Here is a 17,147-nt window from a genome sequence, read left to right on the forward strand (position 1 = left end):
CCGGCCCAGGGGCACTCTCACCATCCATCGCAAACACAGCCTCTCGAACCTCCTCCAAGGAAGGAGCACGCACCAGGTCCTCATTTTGATCATGAGATATTACTTTAGGAATTATACCTAGTGTATCCCATGACCCCAAGCAAGGCTCAGCTGTAAACAAACTCTCAAAGAAGTGAACCGCCTCTGTTGCAATCTGACTCTCCTCTGTTAACCAAATCCCATTGGCATCCTTAATACGATGAATTATTGACTTGGCTCTCCTCTCTGCAACTATAGAGTGGAAATACTTTGTGTTTCTATCCCCATCCTGCAGCCATTTCGCTTTTGCCTTTTGCTTCCAAAATTCCTCATCCACAAACAAAGCATTCCTAAGTACCGCTCGAGCTTCTTGTAGTGCTTACAACTTCGGCTCAGAGGGATTATCATCAAAGTGAGCCTCTGCCATTGACGCCCGCTCTTCAGCAACGCGCACTGCGTCAAAAATATTTCCAAACTGCTCACGTGACCAACTTTGGAGATGTTTTTTAACTTGACGCAATTTACTAGCCAATCGCTGCAACGGCGGTCCTAAAAATGACCCTTCCCACCCTTTTCGAATCACCTCCAGTAACTCTGGCTTAGACGTCCAAAAATTCAGAAACCAGAACGCTCTTGGCTTATTGTCAAGCCTAGTTATGGCCGATAGCAGCAGGGGAGCATGATCTGAGGGATCTCTCCCTAAATGTTGCACCTGAAAGTTAAAAGGTAAGGTAGCGGCCACCTGGTTAAAGAGCATTCGATCCAGTCGCTTCCAAATACGAGCGCTCCCTCCTCTATTATTACACCATGTAAATCTGGATCCTGAGAAGCCAGCATCTTGTACACCTGCCCTAGCCATAAACGAAATAAAATCCAACCCCTCCTCCAGTCGAAACGATAAACCACCTCTCTTTTCCTCCTCACTAACAATCATATTAAAATCCCTTACCAGAAACCACGGAAAAGCCATAGGGTTATCCACTAACAACGCCGCCCAAAGCAAAACTCTTTCTTGCCCAGTACACTTTGCATGTACAAATGAGAAGACCATCGGCTCAGAGAGCAACTGGGAGTGTATTTTAATCGACAAATATTGACTAGATTCCCCAATATGCTCACAGACAAGTGACTTTTGAAAAAACACTCACAGGGACCTCTCGCTATTAACAATACAACCATCCATATTCAACTTTACCCTAAATAACTGGACATCCCCCGAAGATAATTTAGGTTCACAAATTGCAACTAGTGGAATAGCGAAATCCGCAATAAGTCTTTTTAACCGATGAAAATTTGGGGCACGCGAGATGCCCCGAATATTCCAAAAAAGAAAATTAATCATCAGACAATATTGCATAAGAGTTTGAAGATAGTTTTGTCTTAGAGCGTAGAGAGCGATCACTAGGAGTTGGAGCGCGCGTGCCTTTGTGTTTAAGCTTCGTGATCGCTTTAACCCCCTCTTCTGTCTGAACCTTGCCCTGAACTTGTTGAACTATCGGGTCTAGGTTAAATATATCAATGAACAGCGAACTAGCCCCCCGTTGCACACCTCCAACTTCACCACGCGGCGACAAATTCCCAGCTACTTGCTCTGCACTATGAACCCCTCCCTCCTCCACCTCTGAGCCAAACGCCATCTCCATGAGAGCCTCCTCCGACCCACCAGTCTCCTCCCCACCCTGATCAACCCCAAAAGTTGCAGCAGTCCCAGAAGCAACCGGCAAACCGGAAGCTGTCAACTCCCCCAACTTGTCCGTAGGCATGCACGGAACAGCTGCTACATTCCCCGACACCAGCGCCTTGTGTGCTATACCAATTTGGTTGTCCACCTTCTCTGCAGTCCTAACGGGAGAAGCTATGGCTTGCGCACTAGGAGACTGCCCAGGCGAAGCCGCAGCCGAAACACCCTCTGCCATACCCGCTGCTGTAGCTTGACTCAGCACCAGCGCTGCGCCTAAATCACCAATTGCACTAGCAGCCGCTGCCGACGCCGGAACAGCCTGAGTGGAAGCCGCGGGTAAGGCATCCCCCGCCACTACCGCGCCACTGGGATTCACGCCAGCTCTCAATTTGCCGTCCTCCTGTTCTCCAACTCCGGCCTGCTTGGGACGATACGCCACAACAGTCTCCTGTCTCTTTAGGCCTCCATGCGGCAGTGCCGCTCTCAGTTCTGGGTTCTTAACATGGCACCCATCCATCGCATGGCCTTGGCGGAAACAGAAGGAGCAATATGAAGGCATGTTCTCAGGCTCTAACACTTGCCAAAAGCCATTCGCCTCATCCATCCCAACACCAACCCATACCCGTTTCGGAAGAGGCTTCAACAAATCAACCTTCACACAAACACGGGGGGCCATACTGGGGCATGCTAATGAGCTGGTTGCAGCATCCATGAAGAGTGGTCTTTCCAAGCAAGTCACTATGTGAAATAGGCACTCCTTCTTGAAAAAATGAACTGGCAGTTTCGGTAGTGAAAACCATACTGGAACTATTGAAGGTTCTTTATCGACATGGAAGGATGAAGTCCATTTAAACACACGCATTGGGCATCCAAATACATACCATACATTCCTGCCCCAAAGCCGACGAAAATCTTTCTCACTAGCAAGACGAATAAGCACATGTCGATGATCTAAGAGACCGACCGAAAACTCATCTTTCAAGTCCAAAGCCTTGAAAAACCTGCGAATATCCTCCATGGGAGGACGGCCTTTTGAGAACTTGCCAACCAAAGAAAGCTGAAAAGAGGCTGCAAATTTTGATACGTCCAGCGGAGAGAAGACCACCGCTGGTTCCCCTCTTCTTGTTGTCTTGTCTGTCTGCAACTCCAGCGTTGGTCCATCCTTTGAAGAGAAAAACGAAGAGAACGACTTATGTTGAAACGAAGGCCGCGACATAGAGATTGGATGCCCTCCATCCTGCGGATGAAGGGCAGCTGAAGTTGCCATGGCACTCAAGAAACCCTAGCTGCCCCCACGTGAAAGGAAGAAGGAGCGTATCTCACTTTTTACTAACATAAGGTCAATAGTTTTATTTCCATAAGTAGATCAACATACTTAAAAACTAAACTCATCTATGAATGTTTTCTTATTAAATTTGCACAAAATATTTGGACTGCACAAGACATATCAAAATTATGATAAAAGATTTAAAGTTTGATCTGATAGTAAAATTTAATCAATTTAATTTTAATTCTTGTACGTACATTAAGCAAGTGGAGAAATATATTATGGATAGTCTTGATTTTCAAACATAATATTATAATTAAAATTATGATATAGGTGTAATGGAATGAAAATCTTTTTAATTAATGGAGAGGAGCCTAATCCTTTGTATGGAAGTAAAGTTTTCGTAGTTAGGAAAATTTTTAGGTAGATCATGTAGTTTATTTAAGAGTTCGATATTTTTTTCATGCCATTTTATTTTACTCCTCGTGACTTCTTTATGCTGCGTACATTGTCATGTTTATTTATGTGATATTTCAATACATCACAATCCACAAAGTACGTCTGTCAGCTAATCCTATCTAAGAATTTCGAACTGCGAATTAACCTCTTTTGAGGGAAATTTCTCTTATCAACCTCTTGTTTTTGTTTTTTTTTTTGACACAAGGAATTTGATGTCTACCACAAATTTTGTATCAAATTTTCACTAGTTATTATCAATAACTACATGCATGATACATGCTGGAAGATAGCAATAGCCGAAAATTAAGGTATGTGGTAAACGTGTAGAGACTATTTTGTGGCTTTGAAGAAATGTGACAGATATTTTTCATACTAATTAAACTTTCTTGATTGCGTAGTAGTATGCTATAATTTAAATGTACTAAATTCTTGTGATTTTAGATTTTCTTCTAAACTTTTTAACAATAAGTTAATTTAGAAAGTTTTCTTAACCAACTTTTTCTACCCAAGGTATATATTGTTTAACATTGAAAATTTTGGAGTTTATTTCCACAATAACCTCATTCTTTAAAACTATTCCCAAACTAATGCACTTTCAAAATATATTCCCTTGTTAACTTACTAGTTGCCACATTGACTTCGAGTATTGAAAATATTCACATTATATTTCCATCTTATATTAAGAGGTACAATCCACATCAATAGATTCTTAATAACTTTTCAATAGTTCAAATTTTGCTACTTATGTACAATCTTAAAGATAAATAAAAATATTTCTCTATCTATTATTGAGTTAATTAGTATTTCTCACATTAGATTGGTCCATATAGCATGTTAATTTTGATATTAACACTGACCTAGTTATATTTTCTCTCTCCTATTTTTTTTGGAATGTATTCTCTTTTGATAAGTCAAAAAATGCAAGAGAATTTTTTTTTTCAAATTTTCTTTCCCCTTATAGTGGAAATTTTATAGTTCACGTAAACTATGATTATTATGTATCTTGAAATGTTTATTCATACTTCAAACAATTTGAGTTTTTGCAAACTTCTTAAAATTTACAAAGTTAGGAGACTACCATATATAAAATTGCAAGTAACAAGAAAAAAAAGAAAGGAACTTGTAATATAATCATCAAGAATAAAGCTAGGGAGGAATAATGGCAGCAAAAAAAAAGTTTTTCGGCAAAATCATTGCAATTTGGAGGGTGATCGACAATTTTAAAACACTAATTATGGATCCACTTTCCTTTTTTAATTTACTTACAGAATGTCCTTAAGGCACTAAATAAAGAAAAACTATGTAATATATAAACAAAAGATTTACAAGTTATTTTTTTCCTTTGATGGGGAGTCCACATGGCAATAACTGGATTAATAAGGGAATAAAAACTGAAAGAGCATTACTTTGGGATTACTTTTTGAAAAGTAGATTATTTTAGCCAAAAACTCAAAATTTTGCATCGAAGAGTATTATTACTATAGCAGCACAAACTTTGAAAACTCAAATGTTTGTTTAAATAAATAAAAAGTTTCAATCAATACCCATCCAAAAATAGATCAAGATTGGAGAAAGGATATACTACATTTACAACTTGAAATGTGTGAGATTACAAAAAATTAAATGCAATATAAAAAATTTTAACTGAGAGTTAGGCATGAACATGAAAATGAGTTCCTAATTTGGATGGAACGATTGATTAGATTATCACAAACTGATAGCAGAACCCAATTGTGGAAATTTTTAAAATGATGTGCCAAAAATTTCTACTGTGTTATGAAAGTGCTTCAAGCCCAAAGACAATTTAGATCTAGCAAAATAGATTTAACAAATTTTAAATCTAAGAAATCTTAGATTTAACAAGAAAACTTACATAAATAAAGAAATACTTCACAGAGAAAGTCTTAGTAGAAGAAAAACTCTCACTCGAAAAATTTAGAAGAGAAGAAACTCTAAATAGGAGATTCTAGTATTTAAAAATTTATCACTAGGAAACCATACGAGGGAACTCACTCAAACAAATGAGAAAAAAATTGCAGGTAGGAAGATCAAATAAAGGAAGCAGAAGTTAATTCTAAAGAAGGAAAAGTTTGAAGGAAAGCAGAGAAAATATAGTATAAAGAGAGAGTAGCTAACAAAAAATTTAGTATATAATAATTTTATGTAATAAATATGAATAAATATGTAAGAATCCTATTGATTTACTTTCTTAAATTAATTATGCCTTACACAAGTTCAAAGCTAATTGAAAAGGAAAAAAATATATCCTGTGCCAAATGCACAGCCTAAAATACTAGTCACAAATGAAGCTGAAAAACTAACAAGTACATTACCTTTTAAAAAACTACAACCAACATTAATCTATGTAAAATCATGGGCTTAAAACTCTCTTTCTCCTCCCTACTTCTTAAATTTCACTCTTCTCTGATTACCAAAAATAAAACAACAAAAATACAATCAATGTTAATCACAAATTGTAGTGGGTTTTTTTAGATGCACATTTCTCTTCTTGATTTTCTTGTCTCATGTGTTGTATAGTTGTTGGGTTTTGGCCCCTACTATTGAACTTGATCACTAGTATTGATGATTGTATAAAATAAATGATGATTAGTATTAATGATTTTGTTGATCTCATTTGGTTTGGTTGGTCTTAAATTCAAATATCACCCACGAACACGCCTCTTGCCCTTGTCGTACGAATTTCGTGACTTTTTCTTGTCAAAACTCTCGTTTAATTATCACTGAAGTTTTTATTTAGTTATTGTACCTATTTATCATTGAATGTTGCATTATTTATCGTAATTTAAATTAACCTCAAAACCAAAAAATTCAAAAATGGATGACTTAGGCATATTCTGTTTTAAATTAATTTTGTATTTTCAATTGGAAGCTAAAGGAATTTTTACAAGATGATTAATCCCCAATTATGAAAATAGCACAATTTTTAGAGAAATTTTTGTTTTAGGAATTAGGGTTTTAGGGTTTACGAAATAGGGTTTAAGGGTTAGGGTTTATTGTTTAGGGTTTAAGGTTGCTACAAATGTTAAATTTTTATATTTAAAATTAAAAAAAATAAAAAATGATAGCTCAACAAAAAATGATATCTATGAATAAAAAAAAAAGAATTTGCTGCATGTCAAACGGGGGCGAAGCCTTTTCAGCAAATTTTTTAAAAGAAAAACTTTCTTTTTACGTCCTTAGCATTGGAAAAAAAAATAAATTAATTGTTTAATAAAACCACAAATACCAATTGCAGCTATCCTTACATTAGAAGACAACTTCACCCAAAACCACTTTTGTAATGTTTCCTTGTACGGACAATATATTAAGAAATTCGCCTTCAAATGATGACAGAACATCTTGCGCGAGTTTGGATAAGCTGTTTTTGGAGGTGCTTTTTAAAAACTTTACTGTAACTGTTTATATAAAAAACTTTTACTGTAGATGTTTTTTTGGATTGTTTTTAGAGGTGTTTTTAAAAAATATTTTTGAGTATTTTTATAATTTATAATTTTTTTGGAATTTTTTAAAATATATACTGGCTCTGTTTCTATATATTAGTATTTATTTATTTATATATATAATATTTTTTATTTCAATTTTTTTATAATATGTATATTTCAATTATGTATATTAATATGTATATTATATATATTACATCAATTTAAATATATATATAACTATTAATATTTTGTTTAAAATATATTTATATATATTTACATGTATGTTTATATAAATATATAAATAAATATATTTACATGTAATTTTGACATTTTAGGTGACGCCATTATGAATGATCATTCCCGTTACTTTGACACTTTAATCCAAACCATAAGGGGGTTATGTATAGCTTTTGAAACCATAGGGGGTTATGTAAAAAATGCTAAACCACAGGGGGGTAAAGTGGAATTTGCCCAAAAAAAATTAGTTTCAGATTTTGTAAGGACAACCAATTTATGTGATTTGTCAGTGTCACGAGCCACATTCGTGGGGAATGGCTCTTTATGTTGAAGATGATTTTTCACACGACCCCTGCTTCTTTCTTCCAACTAGCAGCTTTTCCCAGAGCAACACGCAATACAAGCGTTAATGGTGTTAATCGCAAAAATTTTGGCTGTCCAGCTTAAAGTTATGGTGGCATTTTCTGCAGGTACAAAGTATATGGAAAATGAAAGGATGTTTAGGCTAAGCATTGTCAAATTCTAGTTTAAAATCTGAAATTATTAGTCCACAATTTCTTGTTTCATTTTGATGTCACTGTTACATGAACTCCAATCTATCTCGAAGACAAACCAAATATTCCATACTAGAAAGACATTCCAACCATTGACGTTGAGGAAGTGGCAGGGCTCGAACAAGCTGAATTGTGGATTATGAAAGCAAGCCAAGAATTTGGATTCTTCCAGGTTCATAGTACTGATTATGTTTGAACTGAAAAACTAAACATAATCCTTGATGGTGATTGTCTAAGACCATCATTTGGAACGCATTATCAATCTTGCTGCACATAAGTAAATGCTGTTAGTACAGGTCATTAATCATGGTTTCTTAAGGCTTAATGGAAGAGATAAATGATTAGTCATTACAAGAAAATTGGTCATCAGTGACAACTTTTCTCTGTGACGAAAAAAGGTTGTCACAAAAGTGGATCCTTTATTGACGACTTTCTAACTCGTCACAAACCTCTAATGGGAGCCAACTCATTTGTGACGACTTTTCTAAGTCGTCACTAGTAAATTCCCGCCAAGTTTTAGCGAGAGTGCGGGAGTGTTTAGAACACACAATAGTGACGACATTAAGAACATCATCACTATTGCTTGGCCTATTTACGGACGACTTTTTGTTGTCGTCACTGATCACTAAAAAAAAAATTTATTAGTGACAACATTTTTTAGTGATGACAATAAGTCGTCACAAAAGGAGCTTCTTTAGTCGCGACACCTAAAGTTGTCATAATTGTATCAAAGCAACTAAATGTTTAGTGACGACCCGTTATTTTCGTCACAAACTACACTGCAAGAAATATGGTCATTAGTGACAACATTTTTTAGTGACGACAAAAGTCGTCACAAAACGTGGTTGTTTAGTGACGACAAGGAAAGTTGTCATAATTGCTCAAAGCAACTAAGTCTTCAGTGACGACCTTGAAAAAGTTGTCACTAAAATGATCTATATAGTGACAACTTCTAATATCGTCACTGTCACTCTACCGATTTGGATTTAGTGACAAGAATTAATCGTCACTGTTTAAAGTACTTATTTCTAAGTCACTTTCTGTAATTCTACTGTGCCACCCTAACTTTTGCGATTTAGCCCCAAATGTTGTAAAAAATTCCATTAATTCGATTATGATACCTTAACTTTTACAATTTAGCCCCATATGTAGTGCACCGATTTCTTAATTTTATTATTACTCTCTAACTTTTGTAATTTAGCCCCATATGTAATTCACCAATTTTATTAATTCTACTATGGCACTCTAACTTTTGCAATTTAACCCCCATATGTAATACACAAATTTTATTATTTCTATTATGGCACCCTAGCTTTTACAATTTAGCCCCTATTTTTTTATTAGGAAATTGTGAATGGTATCTTGATAAACTATGCATAAATATTTTATAATTTTCTCAAACTTAAGTAATAATTTGTTATAAACTCTAAAGATATATCTTTCATTACAATAGTTATAAGGCAGGCAGATCTTTTTATCAATGGAATAAGAAATTTATGCCAGATTTTTCCTTTGTACTACATGCCAAGTAGTATTAGCAAAGGAATAACAAAGTACTACAAAATAATTAAAAAAATAGCCTTTAGGGAGTGTAGTTTATGGGCAAATGAGCATTATCTATTTAAAGTACCAACTTTTTATGGGCATTTAAAGTACCAACTCTTTGTGGGTTTCCTCCATTACATGAATAAATATTCTGCTCTTTATGGGCATTTCACTTTGAATCATTTAATTTACGTTAAATACATAAATGTTTGTAAGTAAAATTCAAAAAGTGTTGCACTAATATTTTTATGAAAGGGAAACTGGTAGGTTTTGTATTTAACATAAATTAAATATTTGAAAGCAAAAAAAAAAAAAATTACCCATAAATCTATGTCTTGCAAATCTATACTAGTAAAATAGTTTCAAACAAAATTAAATATTAAAATAAACTGTAATTTATACACATTAAAATATCTGTAATTTATACACATTTTGCAACTACTACTTTGTGTTTTCTCTGTAATGAATTTTTTAACTATTGAGAACTTAAGTTTTGTTTTGCAAATCTATACTAGTACAATAGTTTTAAACAAAATTAAACATTAAAATAAATGTTTGAAAAAGAACAAAAAGTACATTTATCACTTGCAGTAATGTAACAAAATTTTCTCAACCATTATCAATATTTTCACAAAAGTATTAAAAACTAGCAATTGACAATATTAAAAACTAGCAATTAATTAGTGACGACTTTTCTTGTCATTATAATCTTGAATAAATTAGTGATAACATTATGTCATCACTAAATTTTCTTTGATTTTGACTTAACAATAATGTCTTATTAATAGCATTTGATTATTTTTAATGAAAGTCTGTTATAACCATAGAATTTGACTTTCGTTATTTTCAATTAATGATGTACTTTAGTGCTGCAATTATAAAAAATTGCAGGGCTAAAATATTTGCAAATTATAAAAGTATATTTTCACTTATATGTAATTAACAAATTTTGCCACCTATATTGATGAAAATTTGTGTTTTTGTACTAAAAAATAAAGAATAATACTATAGCAACAAAATCTATGCTTCAAACCAAATTAAAAATAAAAAAAGCATGATGATTGGTCTCAAATGTTGGGAAAATGATTATTTTTATTGAAACTATGTTATAACCATATAATTTGAGTTTAATTATTTTCAATTACATGATGTTCTTTAGTGCTGCAATTATAAGAAATTAGTATAAAATATTAGCAAATTATAAAAGTACATTTTCAATTATATGAAATTAACAAATTTTGCCACCTATGTTGATGAAAATTTTTATTTTTTGCTAAAAAATAAACAATAATACTATAGCATTAAAATCTATGGTTCAAACCATATTACAAATCCAGAAAAAAACATGATTTTTGGTATCAAATGGAGGGAAAATGAGTGAAGTCAAAATTTTGATCAAATCATAGTGAAAGTGCCGCGCAACAAAAACAATATCCAAAGCAAAGCAAAGACCAAAGCAGCGGAACACATTCTGAAAAGAAAAGCAACGGAACACTTGGTCTGAGTTAAAGCAACGGAACACTTGAGCAACACAAACTTTCACCGAGCTGAAACAAACAAGCTTCTGCACTGAGCACAAAACAGAGATTCCGCACGGCACCTGATACCTTCACCCACACAACAAATCCATTCTCTGGCTTCTCACTAGCATCACCATGGCTGTCCAGCATTAAAGGGCAAGGTTTTCATTGGAAAGGTTCATTTTTCTCTCTCCTATACATTTTCCCCAATTTTTCCAAATCCCTAATATTCTACAATATTTTTTGCAAATTTCTGCCCAAAATCTTTTAGCTGTCGAGGAAGAAAAGGGGGACGTCGGCAGGGGAACGAAGGAAAAGACTAAAGTTTCATTTGGGGGCTGGTGATTGAGGAAGTGAAACCAGAAACAGAGAAAGGTCTTGGCCTAGAGGGGACACAAAGAAAATACAGAGCAACAGCCGCTCATCGGCCATCACAGCGCGCAATCTCCATAGCTGCCGTCACTCTGCTCTCATCCAATTTCCGCCGCCTCCAAGTTCCGCCACGGCACCTCCATTTCGTGCGCCGCCTAGCTGCCTGACGCATCTCCCCTTCCCGCACGGCCTTTCTCTCTCACTGTCGCTCCTCGATTTCATGTTGCCACCCACCACTGGCGCCCAGCTCCAGCGCGGCTACCATGGCAGCTATAGCCGCCTGATCATTCGCACCTTCCTTCGACCATCACCATCGCCTGCAGACTTCGCCAAGCAAACGCTGTAAGCCGTCTGCCTTCTTTGAATCTTAGTTTTCCATTTTTAGTATGAACATTGAAAAGTCTCAAAGCATGTTTGCCGTGCGTTTGTTCAATGCCAACTTCATGTTGATTGCTAACGATTTTAGATTGTATGCTATTGTATGTTGTTTGGACTGAAATCTCTTGTGTTTTGACAAATTTTGGGGGGCTAATTACAGTCCCAATTGAGCAAAAATTGCTGGATCCTTCTATGCCCATGTACTGTTTGTTAAAATGCCCGAGTGAAGGTCTAAATAGAAGATTGATGCCTAATCTGCTTGGGGAAGACGATCGTTTGCTTAAATTTGCAATTCCGGTCATTCCATTTCCTTTTTTGTAATTTAGCCCCTGAGTTCCTGAACTTCGTAATTCGACCCTAAAACATCCATAATTCATTCAGTTAAGTCCCTATTTAGTTGCATTTGAACCCCTCTAAGAATATCACTTTCAAACTCCATTTACGTTTTCTGTTGTTTTCTATGGCTTTTTTGTTTAGTTTTATGAAGTTGGATGTTTCTTTTCCTGTATCATTTGTTTTGCAATTTGTTTCTTGGCAAAATTGAAGTGGGTTTTTCTTAGAATCATTAGTAAAGGTTGGTTTGATTTGGTTTGGTTGTTTTTTTTAAAATATAGCAAGCTTTTGCTGTTTTCTTGCCCATAAGGTCTGTTGGAGTTCAAGGTGATCAAAGAACACATTCTCATGTTGTTGCATTGAGAGCTGTCACAAGTCAAGATGGGATGACTGCTGACTGGTACAATTTTGAACACAATTTCCTTGATGTTGTTGCAAGAAAGATATGCAATAGTGTACGTGGTGTAAATCGAGTTGTTCAAGATATTACTTCCAAGCCTCCATCAACAATTGAATGGGAATAATATCATGTGATATGCAGCGTGGTTGATAAAGTTTGGAAATGATTCAAATTAGTTCTCTCCAATTAAGCCAAAAAGTATATCAATTCGAAATGAGCCAAAAAACAAAGAGTTATTATCTGCCACGCCCTCCTCACGTAGCAAGTGACTAAAGATTTTTAGAATAACTATTATAGGATCTTCTTTAAACTAACTCAGTTCGCTAATTTGATAGGTACTATTTGATACTTTCAAAGCCATTTTTTAGCAAGGAAGGATTGGGAAGGAAGAAAAAAGGGAGATGGGAAAAAAAACCATTAACCACTAGGCTATCTATCAGATTGTTCTTCGCAGTTCATATCCTTCTTCTGTTCCTGCACTGTTTGTTAGTTTGATACTTGATGTTCATTTCATTTTCTTGAAATTAAATGAGTTCTTATTTTTTCCACTTGTTCTTGGGATGGTCACCACAATGTTTGAGCAAGCTCTTCGAACTCTTCAATCCCACGGTTGCTCGAATAATTGTGGATTTCATCATGAGTGTGGAATTGCTTCATCCTGCAGTGTTTTAGTTTTTTTCTCTCAAAAACTATACATGAGAGTTTTACTTTTTCCAATAATATTTTTCGGTGCAAAAGGCTGTCTATCTACAATTTCCATCACCAAAGAATAAGCTGCAAAATTGGGAATAGTCATTGGAATAGATCTTGGAACTACCTATTCATGTGCTCATATTTACAAAAATGGTCATGTTGAAATCACAGCAAATGACCAAGGAATCGTATTAAGCCATCATGGATTGCATTTGCTGGTAGCGAAAGACTGATTCGATGTTAATGTTGAAAGAACTATCTTTGATGTCAAGAGACTTATTGGATGAAAGTAAGGCACACTCGTGTATTTATCATTTTTGCTGGAACATTTTGGTGTGTATACATATGCTCACTGAAGTCTTAACTGTTATATAACAGGATTGAGACTAATGAAGTTTAGAGGGATATGAAGCTCGTTCCTTGTAAGATTGTGAACAAGGATGGAAAACCTTATATCTAGGTGAAAATTAAGGATAGTAAGGTTAAAGTCTTCAGTCTTGAGGAAATTAGTGTAATGGTTTTAACTAAGATGAAAGAAGCAGATGAAGCTTTCCTTGCAAAGAAAATTAAGGATGTTGTGGTAACTGTTCCCGGTATAGTTCAATTTCTAGAGTTACTCGTTGAATCATATTTTACTTCAATGATGCCCAGAGGCAGGCAACAAAGAATGCAGGTATTATTGCTGGGCTGAATGTTGCTAGGACTATCAATGAACCCAGAGCAGCAGCAGTTGCCTGTCTAACTACGAATTAAAAAAGTTTATCTAACTACACTAATTAACTGTTGATTTTGCAAAATATTGAACAATGATTAAAGCAACCAATTTCTTGTATAAGTTTTATTAGTTACATTTCTTATAAAAAGCTTTCATATGGTTCTAATTGCTCTGTTTTATTGTAGGCAAAGGCTTTCATCAAAGGATTATAGAATATTTCATCAAGTTGATTAACAAGAAACATGGAAAGAACATCAGCAACCACAATAGACCACTTGGAAAACTGAGGGAAGCTGAACGTGCCAAAAGAGCTTTAAGCAGCCAGCAGCAAGTTAGGACTCATGCTTGATTTGACGAGTTGAACAATGACCTCTTTAGCAAAAACATGGGACTTGTCAAGAAGGCTATGGGGGATGCTGGTTTGGAGAACCACCAGATGCATGAAATTGTTCCTGTTAGTGGGGCTACCAGGATCCCAAAAGTCCAATAACTTCTCAAGGACTACTTTGATGGAAAGGAACCCAACAAGAGTGTAAAACCAGATGAAGCAGTGGCTTATGGGGGTGGTGTTCAAGGAGGTATTCTAAGCCGGAAAGGTGGTGATGAAAGCAAAGGTACTTTTTAAAATTTTTAATGGACATGTAAAACTTGATATTTTGCAAACTTAAGATGCAACTTGATTGTCTCAAGAAAGTTGAAACTGTTGGTATTGAAACTGTTGCTGTGGTAATGACCAAGTGATTGGTACTTGTGAATTTATTTTGCTGCTTCATAATTTATGAATTCATTCCTTGTGAACCCAGAACAAAAAAAAAATTTGCATGTGACCAAGTTGTAGCAATATCTTGCTACTTCCATTAACTGTTACTGCAGTAATGACCAAGTGATTGGTACTTGTGAATTTATTTCATTGTCATCTGAGTTGTTGTTACATGTTAATGGAATGTATTTGAACGTCAAAGGAGCCTCTTTCTTTTGAATCATCTATACTAAATTACTGCTGTATATGTAAATATCATGCTTTCCTTTTTCTTGTGAATCATCATTACTGCATTGGCTGTATCCTTTGTATTAGTACATGACTACTCTTTGAACTAATATATTTTTGACTAATACTCCTTTTCACTCCCAGCCCAAGTTCACGATACACACCACATCACTCTTTTCATCATCTAAAATATTAAAAATATTACAATAACAAATACAACCTTACTAACAGGTCTAAAGTTCCCACGCCTTGCGTGGGAAGCAATCACCTAGTTTTAATATATAAACAACCAAAAGCATAAACATTAAACAATAATTACTGTGGGAGTCCAATTTAATTGTTCAATAAGTTAAGCTATTTAAAGAAGAAGAAAGAAAATTAAAAAAAAACTGTTTTAGAGAGCTCTTTAGTTGAGCTTATGCAGTGTTGTATTTGTATAGATTGGACTGTGATTTCTAACTTCTTGCTGGTGTTGTAATATGTGGGCCCAAATTATATGAGGTTCTTAATGAATTGTAATTTTTGTCTTAATAATCTAAGTCTCATTACTTGTTCTTTATTATTGTACTCCTCCCCTTACCTACTTCTTTTACTCTTTTATGACAGATAAATGCTATTCATACTAGCTTTTGGAAGATATCTATGGTTATGGTTGAAGAATGTTGAAGACAAAATTGCCTTTTGCTCATGGAGTGGTTCATTTAGATGTTCTTCAATTTCTTAAACTGTGATTGCTTTTGTAAATGTACCTTATGTACAAGTGATATTTTGGACAAATGTTATTTTTGTAGGCATTAGTTGGGCAATGTACACTTGAATTTGGCATTTGAGAATGCTATATTATTACCATGTAATCTAATGCAAATACTTTTGGTTATCAATCGTTCATGTTTATTTGTATGGTTTGTTTAAAATCAATGATTTAGCAATGATTACAGGCCAAATTATGACTATTAAGCTATTATGAAATTATCTAATGACAAAAAAAAGTTGTCACAAAATAGAAAATAAAAACTTCTTGTCACAACAGAGACTGTCACTAAATCTAAGTTACATTTGTGACGACAATTGTTGTCAGTAAAATAGTTATATACAATGGCTTTCGGTGCTTTTTAGTGACGACTTTAAGTAGAGCATTTTTGACAAAAGGTCAATTCGTCAATAAAACACTTCCAGATTGTCGTCACTAATGACAACTATTTAGTGACGACCAAATAGTTGTCACTAAATAGTTGTCATTAGTGACGACAATCTGGAAGTGTTTTATTGACGAATTGACCTTTTGTCAAAAATGCTCTACTTAAAGTCGTCACTAATGAGAACTATTTAGTGACGACACACTGTTTACTTTTACCGACGGGGATTTAGTGACGACTTTGTGACGATCAAAAAGTCGTCAATAAAAGGTATTTGTGACGATATTTGTATGTTCTGTGATGACTTTGTGTTGTCACTGATGAACAATTTTCTTGTAGTGAGTGTCCATTTTACCCGAGAGTTTGTACATATTTTAGTTCATATATAGTTAATTTTGATCTCCTAACACAATCTGAGTGACCCTTTTGACAATATTTGATGTCCTTGGGCAAATTTGAGAAGATTTGTGAATTCGTCCTTGTTACTTGTTAAAGTTTAGGGCAAATTACACTTTATCCCCTTATGGTTTAGTATTTTTTTACATAACTCCCCTATGGTTTCAAAAACTATACATAACCATTTCATAATTTGGATTAAAGAATCAAAGTGACGGAAATGGTCATTCATAACGGAACTTTTAAAAATGTCAAAATTACCCTTATAAATACATGATACACTAACCCTTATGGTTTTATGTTTTACCATATAACCTCCTTATGGTTTTCAAAATATACACATAACCCCCCTTGATTAATAAATAATTTTCAACTTTACATAAGGATATTTTTGATATTTTAGGTGACTCCATTATGAATGATCATTTCCGTCACTTTGACACTTTAATTCAAATTATGAGGGGGTTATGTATAGTTTTTGAAACCATAGGAGGGTTATGTAAAAAAATTAAACCATATGGGGTAAAGTGTAATTTGCCCGTAAACTTTATCATTTTTTATAGGGATAAAGGAGTAAGGACAATTTGAAACCGTTTACAAAAAATTATCGCTGGATTGGAATAGAGTATTTGGGGCAGAATAGTGAATTTCAAATCAGATACAAAGTCAGATATCCATCAAAAAGTTTTACAAGAGTAAGAGTTTTGAATAGTATACAGCGTCGAATAGAGAAATTCAAACCGGATATCGCGCCAGATACTCATCAGAAACTTTTCAAAAAAAATGAAGAAAACGGTATTTGGGGTCATATAGTGAAAACCATGTAACATACTTGAGTAGGAAAATTTTTCAAATTGCGCAACTTGCAACTAACTTTTCAACTCTTTTCAATGATGACTATGACATTTTGATAGCTGCATTTTGGGCCCAAGACATCAATTTTTGTCACCTTTTTGTCAATTTTATGTCATTTCATTATCTACTTTCATCTCTTCAAGATCAAAAGAAATTT

General features: G+C 34.6%; 1 long non-coding RNA gene across 1 annotated transcript; it reads left to right on the top strand.

Moving 5' to 3' along the window:
* Positions 1–10,672: 10,672 nt before the first annotated feature.
* On the top strand, positions 10,673–15,484 carry LOC113738120 (uncharacterized). The gene is made up of 3 exons (XR_003460037.2): positions 10,673–11,438; positions 13,801–14,229; positions 15,210–15,484. It is a non-coding gene; the product is annotated as an uncharacterized lncRNA (long non-coding RNA).
* The last annotated feature ends 1,663 nt before the right edge of the window (positions 15,485–17,147 follow it).

Source organism: Coffea arabica, chromosome 3e (assembly GCF_036785885.1).
Source record: "Coffea arabica cultivar ET-39 chromosome 3e, Coffea Arabica ET-39 HiFi, whole genome shotgun sequence".
Classification (NCBI taxonomy): Eukaryota; Viridiplantae; Streptophyta; class Magnoliopsida; order Gentianales; family Rubiaceae; genus Coffea; species Coffea arabica.